Here is a 22,763-nt window from a genome sequence, read left to right as displayed (position 1 = left end):
CTGAATCCTTGGAGTACTGACAATCAAAGTAAAATTTCTCAACTACAGTCCCTGCCTTTGGGTGTGGTATTAACGGGTCATGGAGAATGGAGGGTCTTTGTCTACCTTGACCACAGTTAGATGGAAAGAGTGAATGATGGATGAACCATCAGGGACCCTTAGGGAGTTTCTCAAAACCAGGGGTTAATATGGCTGACTTCCTCACCCAACCTTAGCAGAGTGGGATGCAAATTACTTATTCTGAGATCCTGGTCTCACTGGCTTAATTAATTCATTTATTCAATCACTCATCCGACCAATAAGCAAAGAAACATGCACCCACACCTGGGAAATGCAAAAATCTGCCCCCATGCACATGTATTTCAGGTTGAGGAGATGAAAACCCTAATCAATGAGATGGCTTCCAAAATGGAAACAGAGAAAGTCAAAAGAGCTTCTTTGCCAGACTGTTCCTCCTGCCCTATGAAATCTTCACTCTCACAAGCCAAGAGACTTCTGATCCGCCTTGTGTGTGTGTATGCATGCTCAGTCGTGTCTGACTCTTCATGACCCCATGGACTGTAGCCTGCCAGATTCCTCTATCCAGGCAAGAATCCTGGAGTAGGTTGCCAGTTCCTTCTTCAGAGGATCTTCCTGACCCAGGGATCAAATCTTTGTCTCCTGCATCTCCTGAATTGCAGGTGGATTCTTTACCACTGATTCTTTACCACTGGGAAGCCCCTTGATCCCACTTACCTTTGTCTAAAACAGAGAGGTCAGTGTATATTTGCAGTGGTGAAATTCATCACCACCTCAGGTGGTAATAAAAAAAAAATGCAGCCTATTCCCTTGAGTCTATTACATCCATTTCTTAAATCTCTGGGGTAGCAATTCTCAAATTTTAATGTGCACAAGTATCAACTGAGGGAGGGAGGGGCTTGTTTAAAAAATGCAGTTTTTAAGAGAGAATCCCTATAGAGATTTCCAGAATTCTTTTGCTGAATAGTTCTCTTCTTTCTGAAACTCTGCCCTGTAACTTCCAGAGACCCTGATCTCCCTGAAGACCTATCTCCTCAACTCAATAAGACCATGGACTCAACTGGGGTTCCCTTATAGTTCTGGATGGTGTTCTCAGGCAAAGCGCTATGGTGATCATAGCTACTTTATTTGTTTTCTTTCTTACATGGATCACAGTTCTGTGCTGCTTGTTCCCCAATGTCTGAAAATCATTGTTTCACATACGTTGTCCACTTTTCTAGTGGCTTATGGTGGAAGGGGAAATCTAGTCACAAGTCCTCTCAGAGTTTTAAGTGAAAATTGCTACCATTATCTTTTATCTCAAATACTGCAAAGTACTCCGATTTCCATTCCTGCCAACTTTTCTACCTCATGTTCTACCATTCTCTTCATGCCAAACTCAATTTTCTTCTATCCATTAAATACACTAGCATCTTTCAATTGTGGGGCCTTTGCACTTATTCTTTCTTCTGCCTAGAATACTGTTCTCAATCAAGTTTCAGCTCAAATGTCACCTTCTCTGAAGGTCTATGCTGACCAATGAGCATCCTTCAGCATCCCAGACTACTATATTGGACTATTTTACATCCTCATTGACTTCACCACAACCTGATATTACCTTATATGCTTGTTTACATGTTCACTGTTTTGTTATTTCCCACTAAAATGGAGTTCCATATGATAAAAATCATGACTGTCTTACTTACCAGATAACTTTAAGGTCTAGGACAGTGTGACAAATGCTTAAAAAATACTTTTGAGTGATAAGTAAATGAATAAATATGGGAAGGCATATAAAAATAAAACAAATTCAGGAATAATGTTATGATGGGATTTGGTGGAAAACCAATCACAAGGACCAGGAACACTTACTCTGCTAGGGATATAAATTAACCTTACAACTTCTGAACTGTTTTAGTTGGATATCTGGGGCTTGCAGAGCCTTGTAATAGAGACAGTTAACAGCATGTGTTTTGAAGTTGGGAAGCTTGAGCCTGGTTCTTGGCTTTATTATTTAAAGATTGTGTGTGTTGCGGGGGGGGGCCTCAGTTTCTTCTGTAAAAAGTAATCCATTAGTATTGGTGTGAGATAATGTTTGTAGAACATGTACTACAGTGCCTGAAAATAATTGGAATGACCAGACATAGACCTTAAGGTAGCTGTTTAGTAGTTCAAAGAGGTAAAAAGCAATATTCAATTTTTTTTTTCTACAAAGAACTGAGAACCATGCCACATGAAATTTCTAGAACTGAGAAAAAGTTAATCATCACATTAGAGAGCTCACTAGACATGTCAGACTACAGGTATCAGTGGACTGGAAGGTAGGCCAGAAGAAAGCAGCACTAATGGCACATGGAGGAACAAAAATACAGGAAGTACAGAGGGTTGTGAGAGACGTAGGAAATACAGGGAGAGATGCTAATACATGTGTAATTGGAGTCAGAGAAGGAGACAGTAAGACAGAAGAAGGTGATGAAGAAGAGCTGGCCAAGAATTGGTGAAATACATTGAGCCACAGATTTAAGATGCTCTGTCAACCCTGAGCCAGACAGATAAATCTATACCTAATCATAGAGTAAAACTGCTGAAAACCAAAGCCAACTAATAATACATAACCTATCAGAGGAAAAAATTGACAGATTATTTCAAGGGAATATGAATTAGACTGACTTCTAGCCACTTAATAGAAACAATTGCATCCAGAAAACAGTGCAATGATATTGAAGTGTGAAAGAAAATAAAAGCCAAACTATAAATCTATATCTAGCGAAAATATGTTTCAAGAATGAAAGAAAAATAAAAGTATTTTCAGACAAACAAAATTGGAGAATTTGTCACCAGGAGACCCAGAAGTAAAAATGCTCTTCAGGCAGATAGAGAATGATCCTAGATGGAAGAAAAGAAGAATGAAATACAGTGAAAATGATGTTGGTGAATAGAAGCAAACACCGATGTATAAAGCAATTACAATGTGTTACTAGATTTAAAATATCCTATAGACCATTAAAATGCATGACAACAATGATATAAAATTCAGAGAGAGTATGTAACTATAGCTAAAGAATTTTAATGACTTTGTATTGCCTGGGTAAAGAGTATAATACCAATTAATATTAGCTACTTAGAAGGATGCATGTGATAATTTCTAATGTTCTTGTTATAATAGGATAGTAATATATAGTCTCCAAGATAATAGTATGGAATTAAATAATTTAAAAAATACCAAGAAAGTATTATTAAAGGCCAAAAGGAAGAGAAAAATGAAATAGAACAGGTATGGTAAATTCAACCCAAACATATCAGTAATTTCATTAAAATTAAAATGACTAAATGATTTAGTAAAAAGACTTCAGACTGAATAAACAGTAAAACTTTCTGTACTGTATTTATAAAAGTCACATGTAAAACATGTGAATAAAAAACTGTTGGTGATAAATGAAATATTTAATGAAGGTGATTTGGCCATATTAATATCAGGCAAAATAGACTTTAAGATTGAAATCACTACTGAAGATAAAGAAGGTCATTTTATAGTAATAAATGTTTAACTCAAATATATAGCAATTCTAAATTTATACATGCTCAATTTATGAAATGAAAATATATGAAAATTTACAGAGCTATTAAAGGAGATTAAGTTCACAATCATAATGAGTGATTATGATATATCTTTAAATGACTGATTTTTAAAAAGACCAGAAAGTCATTAAAGTTATAGAAAATATGAAATTGCACAGGCATTCTACCCATTTAAAATAATAGATATTCTTTTAAATCACCATAAAATATTTATAAAAATTAACTGTATAAAGAAAATTGACTATAAAGTAAACCTCAACAAATTTCAAAGGACTGAAATCATACAGACTCTTTTCTGATGAAAGTGGAATTGAAATTATAACAAAAGTGTATCTGGAAAATTCATGTTCATTTTCACTACTTAGGAGTTAATGAATAATTTCTAAATAATCCATGAATAAAAAAATAAAATAGCAATTAAAAGTATATTCTTACATTAAAAAAAAATCTCAAGTCAATAACTTAATCTTCCATCTTAAAACACAAGAAAAAGAAGAGCAAAGTAAACCCAAAGAAAACAGAAGAAAGGAAATAATGATTAGAGCAGAGATTAATAAAATAGAGAATAGAATAATGATAGAGAAATTCAGTGAAACCAAAAGTTGTTATTTTGAGGAAATCAAAAAACTTGACAAACTTTTAGCTAAACTAACCAAGAAAAATAAGAGATGTCTCAAATCACTAAAATCAAGAATAAAGGAGAGACTATTACTACTGATCTTAAAAATACAGAGGCTTCCCTGATGGTTCAGACAGTGAGGAATCTGCCTGCAATGGAGGAGACCTGGGTTCGATTCCTGAATCGGGAAGCTCTCCTGGAGAAGGGAATGGCTACCCACTCCAGTATTCTTGACTTGAGAATTCCATGGACAGAGGAACCTGGTGGGCTACAGTTCATGGGTTGCAAAGAATCAGACATGATTGTAAAGTTTAAAAATAAAATAAAATTAAAAAAAAATTTCCCTAGCTTTTTCAACAAATGGAAAAGGTTCACATTCCAATTCATTTTATGAATTCAGTGTAACTTCTTCGATTTTCTAAAGGAAATCAACCTTGAATAATAGGACTGATGCTGAAGCTGATGCTTTAACATTTTGTCACCTGATGCAAAGAGATCAGTTCAGTTCTGTTCAGTCACTCAGTCGTGTCCGACTCTTTGCAACCTCATGAATCGCAGCCAGGCCTCCTTGTCCATCACCAACTCCCGGAGTTCACCCAAACTCATGTGCATGGAGTCAGTGATGCCATCCAGCCATCTCATCCTCTGTCATCCGCTTCTCCTCCTGCCCCCAATTCCTCCTAGAATCAGGGTCTTTTCCAATGAGTCAACTCTTTGCATGATGTGGCCAAAGTATTGGAGTTTCAGCCTCAACATCAGTCCTTCCAATGAACACCCAGGACTGGTCTCCTTTAGGATGGACTGGTTGGATCTCCTTGCAGTCCAAGGGACTTGCAAGAGTCTTCTCCAACACCACAGTTCAAAAGCATCAATTCTTTGGTGCTCAGCTTTCTTCACAGTCCAACTCTCACATCCATACATGACCACTGGAAAAACCATAGCCTTGACTAGATGGACCTTTGTTGGCAAAGTAATGTCCCTGCTTTTGAATATGCTATCTAGGTTGGTCATAACTTTCCTTCCAGGGAGTAAGCATCTTTTAATTCATGGCTGCAATCACCATCTGCAGTGATTTAATGCAAAGAGATAACTCACTGGAAAAGACCCTGAAGCTGGGAAAGATTGAGGGCAGGAGGAGAGGGGGGGAACAGAGAATGAGATGGTTGGACAGCATCACTGACTCAATGAACTTGAATTTGAGCAAACTCCAGGAGACAGTGAAGCACAGGGATTCCTGGCATGCTACAGGACATGGGGTCATAGACAGTTGGACACAACTTGGTGACTAAACAACAACAAAAACAAAACAAACAAACAAAAAAACCTGTGATACAAATAGACAAAGATGATATAATAAATAAAACTAGGCAACAATTACAAAAAAAAAAAAAACAAATCCTATACTTGCCGAGTGGGTGACCCACAGACAGGAGAACAATAATACCAAAGAAGTTCTTGCACTATTGTGAAGGTTCTGAACCCCACGTCAGGCTTCCCAACCTGGGGATCTGACAAAGGGACCGGGAATCTGGCTTTGAGGACCAGCGGGATTTAATAATAGGACTTCCAGAGGACTGGAGGAAATAGACTCCAGTCTTGGAGGGCACAAGCAAAATTTTGTATGCACCAAGACCCAGAGAAGAGGAGCAGTAACCCCACAGGAGACTGAATCAAAACTACATGCTACTGTTGGAGGGACTCCTGTGGAGGCATGGGTTGGCAGGGGCTCACCATAGGTAGAGGGGTACTGGAACGTCCCCCTTGGCATAAACTCTTTTGGAGTTAGCCTTTAACCCTACCATAGAGCCTGTAGACCCCAGGGCTGGGTTGCCTCAGGCCAAACAACTACCAGGGAGGGAGTGCAACCCCACTTAATGGCAGATAATTAGATTAAAGCTTTACTGAGCAAACCCCTGCCCACCAGAGCAAGACCCAGTTTTTCCCATTGAGAGTCCCTCCCATCAAGAAGCTTACACAAGGAGAGAGAACAAGATGGCAGAGGAGCAGGTGGAAGTGGAGTACGTCTCTCTCCATAGATTCTTCAGGAATACACTTTCAGACACAGAAGTGCTTGCAGAACACCACAGGAGTACCTGACCACGGGAAAAAAAATATATAGAACCACACAAAACTTGGAAGGACAAAAGAACTAGGGGGAAAAACAGGAGTGTTAACAGGACTAGACCTGCCCTTGGCAGGTGGGAAAACTGAAGCAGGGGTCTGATCCCCACATCGGAGCAATTGTCTGGATCAGAGGAGAAACATTTAAGGCTGAGAGTGTAACAGCTGATCTGTGGTAGCCCAAACAGAATGAGACTATGACAGTCCTTGCCGCAGCCATATATACCCCAGACAGGGATGCAGGTCCCCTGGAAGGAACAGCAGCTGGGAGTTGGAGTTTAGGGATTGTGGAGCAATCCCAGGGCAAGGGCTGCTGTTGACTGCAGAGAGACAAACTGAAGGGACATGAGGGAAGAGATTGTGGTGGGAAATGCCTGTGGAGGAAAGCCAGGCAGCCATAGAAGCAAGGCAATAGTTCTGAGTCACATGTAGCGGGTGGAGCCATCATCATAGCCTCTCTCTCCCCACATGCCAGCATCTGCAGCTGAACAATAGAGTGTCTGGCCCTTAAAGTGCCTGATGCACCAAACTACAAAGTAGGACTCCACCCAGGGTGCTCCTTTAAGTGACTGCTGATACACCAAACTGCAGAGTAGAACCCCAACCAGGGGGGCCCCTCTATATGCCCAAATGGGCAGAGCTATGGAGAAAGACTAGCCAAGGAGGTCTTCTGATTGCCAGCTACTGGAGGCTCAAAAAAAGACTCCGACAGGGCCATAACTCCTACTGCTGAGGCAGGCCGTGTCCCTGAGCACTTGGTGCTGCCAGGGTTCCTACAACCCTAGCAGCTGCACCACCTTCACACTCAACCCTCACTGGGGCAGAGCTGCCACAGGCAAAAGAAGTCTGGCGTCTATGCATGCAGGGTCACTTTGGTCATGTCCAACTCTTGGCAACCTTGTGGGCTGTGGCCTGCCAGGCTTCTGTCAGTGGGGTTCTCCAGTCAAGAATACTGGAGTTTATTGGCCAACACTGGTTGCCATACCCCTCTAGAGTACTGTATTTCCTGCTGCCCTAGCTGCCAACTCCCCTGAGTACCTGGTGCTGCCAGAATCCCTGCGACCCAAGCAGCTGTACCACCACCACACCTGCCGTCACTGGGGCAGGCCGAAGTCTTCCAGGGCAGCCTCAGGAGCAAACTCCAGGGGACGACCCACATGCAGAGGTGGAAATAAAACCACAATTGAAACCCAGGGGCAGTGTGGCAAAGGAAGAAGAACCAAAACCTTCCCACCAGCTATAAAGCTGCTGATTAAATCCACACAATCAACTAGGCAGACTCTGTGCCTACAGAATATACAAAAGGACGTTGAGAGCTCCCACAAAAGAAAATGCACTGGTTTTGGTATCTGTGCACATTGGAGGCAAGAAAACACAGGAGTAAGACCAGATTAGAGTCTGATCTGCCCCTACAGCAGGTCCAGAGACCGGGGCATTGTTGGAAGGGACCCTAGGTGGGTGAGGTGGATTATGACTTCTAGTAAGGGAAAGGATGCAGACAGCAGTGACTTGAAAAGTATTTACTATTCTTATATTTTGTCTTGCTCTGCAGTTTCTTTTGGAAATTTTTCCTTTTTTTTCCTCTTTTTCTTCTGTTATAGTTGTCAATTTTATTAGCACTATGAAATCTAATTAAGTTTTTGAGTTTTTTTTTTTAATAATCACACTTTTTATTGTTCTTATAAACCTCTGCCTCTATGTTGGCCTTTTGTATTTCTGTGGAGTTTCCCCTCCCACTTTTTTCCTTCTTTTGATTTATCTCTTTAAAAATTTTAATTAAAAAAAATTTAAACTTGTTATTATTTTTCTACATGTACTCCTTTGTTTGCTTTTCCTACTGTTCTTTTTCCTTTGCAGTTAACTTTAATGTATATAAATCTTCTTTATCTACTTCTATTTAGCTTTGCATATCTATTCCTTTTTTCTTTTCTTTCTTTCCTTTCCTTGCACCATATTTGTTAGTTTTTTTTTTTTTCATTACTTTTTCCCCCCACTAGGCTCCTTGCCTTAGTTTTGTTTTCCAGATTGTGCTTTAGTTAGTTTTGTTCTTAACTGGTAGATATCATTTTTAGTTTCTTTTATTCACCAGGTCAATCTATTGTACTTTATTTTTGTTGGGCTGTTTTGATTTTTTGTGGGTGTACAAATATATGTGTGTATTCCATTATTTTAATTATTAGTTGCCTGATTTTGTAACTGCCATTTGTCTGGGGTTCACCTTTGGTTTCTCATTTTGGGGTATTTGTTTTAATCTCACTTAATGCCATAACAAACCACCTGTGGAATCTTTTCTCCTGGCCAAAGATCAAGCCCTGAGCCTTTGGAGTGGGAGCACTGACTCCAAAACCCTAGATGACCAGAGTACTCCTAACCCTAGGGAGTGTCTAATACTGAGAACTCCCACAAAGGAAACCACTTGAATACAAGACCTGGCATCACCCAACCACCAGTAGTGCCCTGTGAAGGACGCCTATCCAAACAGCAAACAGGACAAAAATGCAAACCCAATCATCAGCAGATAGGATTACCACCTCACTCAGCCCTGCCCATCAGAGGAAAAAATAAAAGAACTCAGCATAAATCTCACCCTGTACAAAGCTTACACAAACCACTGGACTTCAGGAGTGCAGAACCCAAATGAAGAAAAAATTCAAACTTGAAGCCTGGAAAAAGGAGATCTCAAACACAATAAGTTAAAAAAAAAGAAGACAGAAATAATGAAGGAACAAACTAGAAACACAGAAGTCCAAATAAATAAAGAGGAAATAGGCAAACTACCTGCAACATAATTCATAATAATGATAGAAAAGATGATCAAAAGCCTTGAAAACAGAATGGAGAAAACGCAAGAATCAATTAACAAAGACATAGAAGAATTAAAGAAGAAACATACAGAAACAACACAATTACTGAAATTAAAAGTATTCTAGAAGAAATCAATAGCAGAATATCTGAAGCAGAACAGATCTGTGAGCTGGAAGATAAGATGGTAGAAATAACTGCTGAAGAGCAGAATAAAGTAAAAAGAATGAAAAGAACTAAAGATAGTCTCAGAGACCTCTGGGACAGTATCAAATTCACCAACATTTGAATTATAGGGGTCCCAGAAGAAGAAGAGAAAAATTTTAGAGGAGATTATAGTTGAAAATTTCCTCAACATGGAAAAGGAAATAGTCAATCAAATTCAAGAGGCACAAAGAGTCCCATACAAGATAAACTCGAGGAGAAACACACCAAGACACATACTAATCAAACTAACAAAGATTAAACACAGAGAAAGAATACCAAAAGCAGCAAGTGAAAAGCAACAAGTAACATAAGGGAAACAACATATGCTTAACAGCTAATCCTTCCGCATAAACTCTGCAGGCCGGAAGGGAATGACAGGATATATTTAAAGTACTGGAAGGGAAAAATCTACAACCAAGATTACTCTACCTGGCAAGGGTCTCATTCAAAATTGATGGTGAAATAAAAAGCTTTTCAGACAAACAAAAATTAAGAGAATTCAGTACCACCAAGCCAAGTTTACAGTAAATGTTAAAGGGACTTATATAGTCAAGAAATACAAGACAAGAAAAAGATCTACAAAAACAAACCCCAAACAATTAAGAAAATGGCAACAGAAACAGATATATCAATAATTACCTTAAATGTAAACAGATTAAAAGTTCCAACCAAAAGACACAGACTGGCTGAATGGATACAAAAACAAGACCCATATATATTCTGTCTACAAAATACCCACTTCAGACCTAAACATACAATAGACTGAAAGTGAGAGGATGGAAAAATATATTCCATGCAAATGGGAAGCAAAAGAAAGCTGGAGTAAACTCCTCATATCAGACAAAGTAAATCTTAAAATACAAGAGATAAGGAAGGATACTAAATAATGATCAAGGGATCTATCCAAGAGGAAGACAACAATTATAAATATCTATGCACCCAACATGGGTGCACCTCAATACATAAGACAAACACTAACAGACATAAAAGGAGAAATGGACAGTAACACAATAATAGTAGGAGACTTTAATATCCCACTTACATCAATGGACATATCACCAAAACAGAAAATTAATAAGGAAACACAAGTCTTAAATGGTACACTATACAAGATGGATCTCTTTGATATCTCAGGACATTCCATCCACATGCAAAAGAATACACCTTCTTCTCAAGTGCACATAGAACATTCTCCACAATAGACCACCTCTTGGGTCACAAATGAAATCCCAGTAAATTTAAGAAAATTGAAATCATACACAGCATCTTTTCCAAACCACAACACTATGAGACTAAATATCAATTACAAGAAAAAAAAATACTGTAAGAAACATAAAAACATGGAGGCTAAACAATATGTTTCTAAATAATGAACTGAAGTTACTGAAGTTCTGAAGTTACTGAAGAAATCAAAGAAGTTAAGTTACTGAAGAAATCAAAAGGGAAATAAAAAAAATTCCTAGAAACAAATGACAATGTAAACAGCACAACTCAAAATCTATGGGATGTGGCAAAAGCAGTTCTAAGAGGGAAGTTTATACCAATACAATGCTACCTCAAGAAATAAGAAAAACATCTAATAGACAACCTAACTTTACACTTAAAACAACTGAATAAAAAAACAAAACACTCAAAAATTGGCAGAAGGAAAGAAAACATAAAGATCTGAGCAGAAATAAATGAAAAAGAAATGAAAGAAGCAATAATAAAGATTAATAAAACTAAAAGCTGGTTCTTTGAGAAGATAAAATTGACAAACCTTTAGCCAGACTCATCAAGAAAAAAAAGAAGACTCATCGACAAAATTAGAAATGAAAAAGGAACAGTTACAACAGACAATGCAGAAATATAAAGGATTATAAGAGACTATTATGAACAACTATATGGCAATAAAATGGATAACCTGGAAGAAATGGACAGCTTTTTAGAAAAGTTCAATCTTCCAAGACTGAGCCAGGAAGAAATAGAAATTATGAGCAACCCAATTACAAGCACTGAAATCGAAGCTGTGATCAAAAATATCTCAAAAAACAATGCCCAGGACCAGATGGCTTCATAGGAGAATGCTATCAAACATTTAGAAAAGAGTTAATGCCTGTCCTTCTAAAACTCTCAAAAAATTGCAGAGGAAGGAACAATTCCAAGCTCATTTTACAAGGCCATCATCACCCTGATACCAAAACCAGACAAAGACAACACACAAAAAAGAAAACTATAGGTCAATATCACTGATGAACATAGATGCAAAAATCCTCAACAAAATTTTAGCAAACAGAACTCAGCAACACATCAAAAAGCTCATACACCATGACCAAGTTGGGTTTATTCCAGGAATACAAGGATTCTTCAATACATGCAAATTAAACAAATTAATACACCATATTAATAAATTGAAGGGTAAAAACCATATGATAATCTCAATAGATGCACAAAAAACCTTTGATCAAGTTCAGCACACATTTATGATTAAAACTCTTCAAAAAATGGGCATAGAAGGAACCTACCTCAACATAGTAAAGGCCGTATATGATAAGCCCACAGCAAGCATTAGTCTCAGTGGTGAAAAACTGAAAGCATTTCCCCTAAGATCCGGAACAAGACAAGGGTGTCCAGTTACACCACTGTTATTCAACATAGTTTTCAAAGTCCTAGCTATAGCAATCAGAGAAGGGGGGGTGGGTGTGGGAAAGAGGAATCTGGATTGGAAAAGAAGTAAAACTCTCACTGTTTGCAGATAACATGATACTATACCTAGAAAACCTTAAAGATATATTCAGAAAATTACTAGAGCTAATCAGTGAATTAGCAAAGTTGCAGGATACAAAATCAATACACAGAAATCACTTGCATTCTTTTACAATAACAATGAAAAATCAGAAAGAGAAATTAAAGAATCAATCCCATTCACCATTGCAATGAAAAGAATTAAATATCTAGGAAAAAACTTACCTAAGGAGAAAAAAGAACTGTATACAGAAAAGTATAAGACACTGATGAAAGAAATCAAAGATGATATAAACAGATGGAGAGATATTCCATGTTCCTGGGTAGGAAGAATCAATATTGTGAAAATGACTATACTACCAAATGCAATCTCAGATTCACTGTGATCCTTATCTAATTACCATGGCATTTTTCACAGAACTGGAACCAAAAAAAATTCACAATTCATATAGAAATACAAAAGACCCTGAATAGCCAAAGCAGTCTTGAGAAAGAAGAATGGAACTGGAGGAATCAACTTTCCTGACTTCAGATTATACTACAAAGCTACAGTCATCAAGATGGTATGGTCCTAGCACAAAAGCAGAAATATAGAACCACGGGACAAGATAGAAAGCCCAGAAAGAAAGCCATGCACCTATGGATACCTTTTTTTTTTTTTTTTTGAGAAAGGAAGCAAAAATATACAGTGGGGCAAAGATAGTCTCTTCAGTAAGTGCTGCTGGGATAACTGGATAGCTACATGTAAAAGAATGAAATTAGAATACTTCCTAACATCATACACAGATATAGACTCAAAATAGTTAAAGACCTAAATGTAAGACCAGAAATTATAAAACTCTTAGAGGAAAACATAGACAGAACACTTGATGACATAAGTCAAAGCAAAATCCTATATGACCCACCTCTTACAGTAATGGAAATAAAAGCAAAAGTAAAGTGGGACATGATTAAACCTAAAAGCTTTTGCACAGCAAAGGAAACTATAAGCAAGGTGAAAAGACAACCCTCAGAATGGGGGAAAATAATAGCAAATGAAACAAGTGACAAAGGATTAATTTCCAAGATATACAAGTTGTTCATACAACTCAGTACCAGAAAAACAAACAACCCAATCAAAAAGTGGAAAAAAAGACCTAAATAGACATTTCTCCAAAGAAGACATACAGATGGCTAAAAAACACATGAAAAGATGCTCAACATCACTCATTATTAGAGAAATGCAAATCAAAAGTATAGTGAGATATTACCTCACACCAATCAGAATGGTCATCTTCAAAAAGCCTACAAACAATAAATGCTGGAGAAGGTGTGGAGAAAAGGGAATGCTCTTGCACCATTGGTAGAAATGTAAATTTATATAGCCACTAGGGAAGACGGTATGGAGATTCCTTAAAAAACTAGGAATAAAACCACCAGATGACCCAGCAATCCCACTCCTACGCATATACCCTGAGGAAACCAAAATTGAAAAAAACACATGTATCCCATTGTTCATTGCAGCACTATTTATAATAGCTAGAACATGGAAGAAACCTAGATTTCCGTTGACAGATAAATGGATAAAGAAGTGGTACATATATACAATGGAATATTACTCAGTGATAAAAATGCACACGTTTGAGTCAGTTCTAATGAGATTCATGAACCTAGAGCCTATTATACAGAGTGAAGTAAGTCAGAAAGAGAAAGATAAATATCATATACTAACATATATGCAATCTAGAAAGAATTTATTTACAGGGCAGCGATGGAGAAACAGACATAGAGAATAGACTTATGGACATGGGTAGAGGCAAGTAGAGGGTGAGATATATGGAAAGAATAACATGGAAACTCACATTACCATATGTAAAATAGATAGTCAATGGGAATTTGCTGCATGTCTCAGGAAACTCAAACAAGGACTCTGTATCAACCTAGGGAATGGGATGGGGAGGGAAATAGGAGGGAGTTTCAAGAGGGAGGGGATATATGTATTCCTATGGCTGATTCAGTCCTGGGTGTTCTTTGGAAGGAATGATGCTAAAGCTGAAACTCCAGTACTTTGGCCACTTCATGCAAAGAGTTGACTCATTGGAAAAGACTCTGATGCTGGGACGGATTGGGTGCAGGAGGAGAAGGGGATGACAGAGGATGAGATGGCTGGATGGCATCACCGACTCGATGGACGTGAATTAGAGTGAACTCCGGGAGTTGGTGATGGACAGGGAGGCCTGGTGAGCTGCAGTTCATGGGATCACAAAGAGTCGGACACAACTGAGCAACTGAACTGAACTGATGGCTGATTCATGTTGAGGTTTGACAGAAAACAAAATTCTGTAAAGCAATTATCCTTCAATTTAAAAATAAACACATTAAAAAAAAAAAAAGAAGCTTACACAAGCCTCTTAGCCTCCTCCATCAGAGGGTAGACAGAAGAAGCAAGAAGAAGCACAGTCTCACAGTGGCTAAAGCTAAAACCATATTACAGAAAGTTAGTCATGATGAAAAAGCAGAACGTTATGTCCCAGAAGACAGGACAAGGTAAAACCCAAGAAAAACAACTAAATGAACTGGAGATAGGCGGCCTTCCAGAAAAAGAATTCAAAATAATGATAGTGAAAATTATTCAGAATCTCGGGAAAAGAATGGAGGTAAAGATTGAGAAAATGAAAGAAATGTTTACCAAAGACCTAGAAGAGCTGAAGAACAAACAAACAGAGATGAATAATACACTAGAAGGAATGAATAGCAGAATAACCGAGGCAGAAGCATGGATAAATGACCTGGAGGACAGAATGGTGGAAATCAATGCCACAGAACAGTAAAGAATGAAGAGAAATGAAAACAGCCTAAGAGTCCTCTGGGACAACACTAAATGTGCCAACATTCACCTTATACTAGTCCCAGAAGGAGAAAAAAGAGAGAAAGGACCTGAGAAAATACAAGAGATAATAGCTGAAAATTCCTGAACATGGGAAAGGAAATAGTCAAACAAGTCCAGGAAGCACAGAGAGTCCCAGGAAGGATAAACCCAAGGAGGAATACACCAAGACACATAGTAATCAAATTGACAAAAATCAAAGACAGAGATAAAGTATTAAAAGCAACAAGGGAAAAATGACAAATAACATACAAGGGAACTCCCATCAGGCTATCAGCTGATTTCTCATCAGAAACTCTATAGGCTGGAAGGGAATAGCAAGATATATTTAAAGTGATGAAAGAGAATCTACATCCAAGAATACTCTACCCAGCAGGATTCTCCTTCAGATTTGATGGAGAAATCAAAAGCTTTCCAGACAAGCAAAAGTTAAGAGAAGTCAGCACCACTAAACCAACCTTACAACAACAAATGCTAAAGGAACTTCTCTAGGCAGGAAACACAAGAGAAGAAAAAGACCTACAGAAAAGAAACCCAAAACAAGTAAGAACATGCTAATAAGATCGTGTGTGCACACTGGATCACTTCAGTTGTGTCTCTTCACAACCCCATGGACTTGTAGCTAATTACCTTAAATGTAAATGGATTAAAGGCACCAACCGAAAGACGTAGATTGACTGGGTGGATGAAAACATGTGCATGTATGTACTTCCACTTACCACATCATTCTGCTTGAACCCCCCCAATTGTATATAATTATTTTATATTGTTAAGTTAACCATGTTCCCATTATGACTTGCAATTGTAATTATATATTATTTTTTTGTCTGGCTATTGATTGTGAAAACTGATAAACATCTTTTACTATTGTGATTATATAACTATTACTCACTTAATACCATTGTATCATTATTGGTCAACAGGAAAATAATAGAATTCTATTTCACCAAAGCTAGGATCTAATAGGAAAATCCATCATCACTTTTTAAATCCAGATGCATATCAGAATTATCTTGAAATTTTTTGAAAAATACAAATATTTAGGTATTGCTTTTTTCCTCCAGAGCTCTAGATATATTTCTAATGAGCAGTCACATTTAAAAACAACTGGACTATATGATGATCTTTTACTGTTATCTAGTTTGTTTCACTTTTTCTGTTTCATATTCAGTGCTCCCATTTCATTTAGTTTATGTTCTCCAATTTCTCCATTCCTCTTCTTGATCTTTTGGTCTTTCTCAAGCCTTTATTAAGCATAGTAGAAAAACTTTTGCATACATATATAAAAATATGTATAATGTTTAATATATATATTTTAGAAAACTTGTGAATTTTTGCCTAAGTGAAAAAATTATGACATTTTGATTCCATTTGTTTGACTTAGTATGAATAGAATGCTAGAATTCTAATTGAAAAATAGATATGCAATAAGAAACAAAGGTTTACTTTATAGCATAGGGAACTATAGTCAATATCTTATAATAACTAATGATGGAAAATAATTTCAAAAGTAATATATGTGTATTTGTATAACTAAATCACCTTGCTGTGCACCTGAAACATTATAAGTCAACTATACCTCAATAAAGTATATATATTAAAAAATAAAATTGAGAAAACAATTCCATTTACAATAATATAAAATGAATAAATACTTGAGAACAAGACTACAAAACAGAAGAAATTAAAGATACAAATAAATTTAAAGATATTCCATGGTTATGAGTTGGAAGACAATATTGTCAAAATGTTAATATTAATACTCTTTAGATGATGTACAGAGTCAATATAGTCTCTATTAAAATCCCAGCTAACCTCTTTGAAAATACAAAAATTCTAAAATTCATATGGAAATTCAAGGGACCCAGACTCCAAACATATTGAAAAATGACAAAATTGGAGGACTCCAAAGTTGGAGTACTTCCTGGTTTCGTGAGTTACTCCAAAGCTACAGTAATCAGGATAATGTGGAACTGGCATAAGAATGAAATACAGCTAAGTGGAACAGAATTGAGCATCCAGAAAAATATCCATGAATCTATAGTCACTTGATTTTCAATAAGAGCTCTGAGACAGTTCCATAGGGAAAGAATAATCTCTAAAAATTCCAGAACAACTGGATATCCACACACAGAAGAATGAAGTTGCACCACTACCTCACACCATGTAAAAATTAATTAAAAATAGATTAAAGGGGGCAGTCCTAAGATGGCAGAGGAATAGGACGGGGAGACCACTTTCTCCCTCACAAATTCATTGATAGATCATTTGAATGCTGAGCATACACCACAAAACAACTTCCGAATGCTGGCAGAGACCCAGAAAGGCAGCCCATTGTCTTTGAAAGGAGGTAGGAAAAAAGATAAAAGATAAAAGGAAAGACAAAAGAGTTAGGGATGGAGACCTGTCCCAGGGAGGGAGTCATAAAAGAGAAGTTTCCAACACCAGGAAACCCTCTCATGGGCGGGTCTGTGGGGAGTTTTGGAATCTCAGAGGGCAACGAAACTGGGAGGAAAAAAATAAATAAAACCCACAGATTACACGCCTAACCACAGCTCCCAGTGGAGAAGTAGCCCAGATGCTCACGTCTGCCACCAGCGAGCAGGGGCTGAACAGGGAGGTGTGGCTGCATTGCTTAAGGTAAGGACTGGGCCTGAATTCCCTGAGGACAATCTGAGGGAACTAACAAACTGCGGGATACCCAGATAGAGAGAAAAAGGGAAAAAAAGGAAAGAGAGAGAGAACTTTCCCATGAAAGCCTCTGACCTAGGGGACTGCCGGGCCCATTCACAGAACAAAGGACTGAGTGAATACCACAGGAGAGTTAGCTGGCTGTGGACCGGTCCATCCCCCACCAGAGGCAGAGAGGCAGGCGGGCGACAGCCAGAGCTGGAAGGCAAGGGGCAAACTCGGCCCCAGAGACGGCATCCTCTACCAAACTGCAAGCAGGCTCCCAGTTGCTAACCAAGTCTTCCTGGGATCCTGGACGGTTGACATCTGCCAGGAGGGTTGCAGGCAGAGATTGGCTCCCCAGAGGAGACAAATGGAACACCTGAAATGGTGCCCCCACTGCGCATCCAGGAAACTGAGCAGCTGGGACGGGGGAGGTGATAAGACGCACCACCCACCTGGGGAGAGTGCGCTCGCCAAGCAACTGGTCACCTGAGCTGCTTGGACCTAGGAAGGGCACAAAATGCAGGCCCAACTGAGCCTGTGCCTTTTTGGAGTACCTGAGAACCTGAACCCGAAAGCCTTAGACCTGGGAAGTGCACGAAACCCAGGGCCTGCTTTAGAGAGTTCCCCTGCAGAGCAACCTGGAGCCTGAGCAGTATAGACTGGGAAAGCACACACGCTGTGAATGGGGGCAAACCCAGTGTGGCCCAGACACTGCAAACACTCCCCACACACGTCAGTGATATTTGTTTGCAGTGTTCCTCCCTCCCTATAGAATAACTGAACAAGTGAGTCTGAATAAGTGACCACCTCCGCCCCCTTGTGTCAGGGTGGAAATTAGACACTGCAGAGACTTGCAAACAGAGGAAGCCAAAATAAACAAAGAAGAGGGAATCGCTTTGGAAGTGACAGGTGCAACAAATTAAAACCCTGTAGTTAGCATTGACTACATTGGAAGACCTTGATAAGAAGTATAAGCTGGAATAAAGTACTATCTGAAACTGAACTGACCCACACTCCCCTCAACAGCTCCAGAGAATGTCTAGATATATTTTACTATTATCATTAAAAAAATTTTTTAAGTTCTTTGCTACTACTATAATTTTCATTTTTTAAACCTACTATTCAGTTCAGTTCAGTCACTCAGTCGTGTCCGACTCTTTGCAACCCAATGAACCTCAGCACGCCAGGCCTCCCTGTCCATCACCAACTCCCGAAGTCCACCCAAACCCATGTCCATTGAGTTGGTGATGCCATTCAGCCATCTCACTCTCTGCCATCCCCTTATCCTCCTGCCCTCAATCTTTCCCAGCATCAGGGTCTTTCCCAATGAGTCAGGTCTTCGCATCAGGTGGCCCAAATATTGGAGTTTCAGCTTTAGCATCAGTCCTTCCAATGAACACCCAGGACTGATCTCCTTTAGGATGGGCTGGTTGGATCTCCTTGCAACCTTGCAAAAAAAAAAAAAAAAAGACCCTATTTTTAAAAACAAATTTCATATATAGATTTTTTATAATTTTTGCAATTTTTTTCTTAATACTGCATTTTTGAGAGTCTAACCTCTACTCTAGATTTTTAATCTTTGCTTTTTGGTATTTGTTATCAATTTTGTACCTTTAAGAATCCAATCTTCAGTACCCATTTTTACTTAGGAGTGTGATTACTGGCTTGATTGCTTTTTCCCCTTTTGACTATTCTTTTTCTCCCCCAGGTCACCTCTATCTCCTCCCTCCCCCTTCTCTTCTCTACTTAATTCTGTGAATCTCTTTAGGTGTTCCAGGCTGTGGAGAACATGTAGGGGGCTGATTACTGACTAGATTGGTCTCTCTTCTTTTGACTCCCCCTCCTCTCCTCCTGGTCACCTCTATCTCCTTCCTCCCTCTTCTCTTCTCTATGTAACCCTGTGAACCTCTCTGAGTGTTCCAGACTGTGGAGAGTAAATAGGGAATTGGTTACTGGCTAGATTGCTCTCTCCCCTTTTGATTCCCCCTCTTCTCCTCCTGGTTACCTCTATCTCACTCCTCCTTCTTCTCTTCTCCATGTAACTCTGTGAACCTCTGTGGGTGTCCCTCACTGTGGAGAAGCTTTTCACCATTAACCTAGATGTTTTATCATTGGTGCTATATGGATAGAGAAGTCTTGAGGCTACAGTAAGAATAAGACTGAAAGCCAGAGGCAGGAGGCTTACATCCAAATCTTGAGAACATCAGAAAACTCCTAACTCCAGGGAACATTAATCAACAAGAGCCCATCTAAAAGCCTCCATACCTACACTGAGACCAAGCTTCACCTAAGAGCCAACAAGTTTCTGAGCAAGACATACCAAGCTAATTCTCCAACAACGCAGGAACATAACCCTGAGCATTAAAATACAGGCGGCCAAAGTCACACCAAACACATAGACACCTCAAAACTCACTATTGGACACGTCACTGCATTCCAGAGAGAAGAGATCCAGCTCCACCCACCAGAACACTGACATAAGCTTCCCTAACCAGGAAACCTTGACAAGACACTTGTTCAACCACACCTGCAGGGAGGACCCTCCACAATAAAGAGGAACCACACACTTCCAGCATACAGAAAAGCCACCCCAAACACAGCAATCTAAACAAGATGAAAAGGCAGAGAAATATTCAGCAGATAAAGGAACATGATAAAAGCCCACCAAACCAAACCAAAGAGGAGGACATAGGGAGTCAACCTGAAAAAGAATTCAGAATAATGATAGTAAAAATGATCCAAAATCTTGAAAACAAAATGGAGTTACAGATAAATAGTCTGGAGACAAGGACTGAGAAGATGTAAGAAACATTTAACAAGGACCTAGAAGAAATAAAAAAGAGTCAATCAATAATGAATAATGCAATAACTGAGATCAAAAGCACTCTGGAGGGAACCAACAGTAGAATAACTGAGGCAAAAGATAGGATAAGTGAGGTGGAAGATAGAATGGTGGAAATAAATGAAGCAGAGAATAAAAAAAAAAGAAAAAAGAATTAAAGGAAATAAGGACAACCTCAAAGACCTCTAGGAGAATGTTTAACGCCCCAATTTTGAATCATAGGAATCCCAGAGAAGAAGACAAAAAGAAAGGCCATGAGAAAACACTTGAGGAGATAATAATTGATAACTTCCCTAAAATGGGGAAGGAAATAGCCACCCAAATCCAAGAAAACCAGACAGTCCCAAATAGGATAAACTGAAGGCAAAACACCCCAGGACACATATTAATCAAATTAATGAAGATCAAACACAAAGAATAAATATTAAAAGCAGCAAGGGAAAAACAACAAATAACGCACAAGGGGATTCACATAAGGATAATAGCTGATCTTTCCATAGAAATTCTTCAAGCCAGAAGGGAGTTGCAGGACATACTTAAAGTGATGAAAGAGAAAAACATACAGCCCAGATTACTGTACCCAGCAAGGATCTCATTCAAATATGAAGGAGAAATCAAAAGCTTTACAGACAAGCAAAAGCTGAGAGAATTCAGCACCACCAAACCAGCTCTTCAACAAATGCTAAAGGATCTTCCCTAGACAGGAAACACAGAAAAGATGTATAAACTCGAACCCAAAACCACAAACTAAATGGCAATGGGATCATACTTATCAATAATTACCTTAAATATAAATGGGTTGAATGCCCCAACCAAAAGACAAAGACTGGCTGAATGGAATAAAGAACAAGACCCCTAAATATGCTGTCTACAAGAGACCCACCTCAAAACAAAGGATACATACAGACTGAAAGTGAAGGACTGGAAAAAGATATTTCATGCAAATGGAGACCAAAAGATAGCAGGAGTAGCAATACTCATATCAGATAAGATAGACTTTGAAAATAAAGGTTGTGAAAATAGACATAGAAGAACACTATATAATGATCAAAGGATCAATCCAAGAAGAAGATATAACAATTATATATATATATATATACGCACACACACACACACACACCCACCCAACATAGGAGCACCACAATATGTAAGGCAAATGCTAACAAGTATGAAACGGGAAATTAACAGTAACACCATAATAGTGGGAGACTTTAATATCCCACTCACACCTATGGATAGATCAACTAAACAGAAAATTAGCAAGGAAACACAAACTTTAAATGATACAATGGGCCAGTTACACCTAATTAATATCTATAGGCCAATTCACCCTAAAACAATGAATTTCACCTTTTTCTCAAGTGCACATGGAAACTTCTCCAGGATAAATCACATCCTGGGCCATAAATCTAGCCTTTGTAAATTCAAAAAATTTGAAATCATCTCAAACATCTTTTGTGATCACAATGCGGTAAGATTAGATGTCAACTACAGGAAAAAAAACTATTAATAATACAAACATATTGAGGTTAAACAACACACTTTTGAATAACCAACAAATCACAGAAGAAATCAAAATGTGCATAGAAATGAAAGAAAATGAAAACACAACAAACCTTATGGGATTCAGTAAAAGCAATGCTAAGGGGAGGTTCATAGCAATACAAGCCTACCTCATGAAACAGGAGAAAAATCAAATAAATTACCTATCTCTAAACCCAAAGGAACTAGAAAAAGAAGAAATGAAGAACCCCAGGTTTAGTAGAAGGAAAAAATAATAAAAATTAGGGCCGAAATAAATGAAAAAGAAACAAAGGGGACCATAGCAAAACTCAACAAAGCTAAAAGCTGGTTCTTTGAGAAGATAAATAAAATAGACAAACCCTTAACCAGACTCATCAAGAAAAAAAGGGAGAAGAATAACGTCAACAAAATTAGAAATGAAAATGGAGAAATCACAACAGACAACACAGAAATACAAAGGATCATCAGATCAGATCAGTCGCTCAGTCGTGTCCGACTCTTTGCGACCCCATGAATTGCAGCACACCAGGCCTCCCTGTCAATCACCAACTCCCGGAGTTCACTCAGACTCACGTCCATCAAGTCAATGATGCCATCCAGCCATACTCATCCTCTGTCGTCCCCTTCTCCTCCCTGCCCCCCAATCCCTCCCAGCATCAGAGTCTTTTCCAATGAGTCAACTCTTCGCATGAGGTGGCCAAAGTACTGGAGTTTCAGCTTTAACATCATTCCTTCCAAAGAAATCCCAGGGCTGATCTCCTTCAGAATGGACTGGTTGGATCTCCTTGCAGTCCAAGGGACTACTA

The sequence above is a fragment of the Bison bison genome, unplaced genomic scaffold (assembly GCF_000754665.1).
Source record: "Bison bison bison isolate TAMUID 2011002044 unplaced genomic scaffold, Bison_UMD1.0 scf7180017864384, whole genome shotgun sequence".
NCBI lineage: Eukaryota > Metazoa > Chordata > Mammalia > Artiodactyla > Bovidae > Bison > Bison bison.
The sequence above is the reverse complement of the archived record's forward strand: the minus strand, read 5'-3'. Positions refer to the sequence as shown.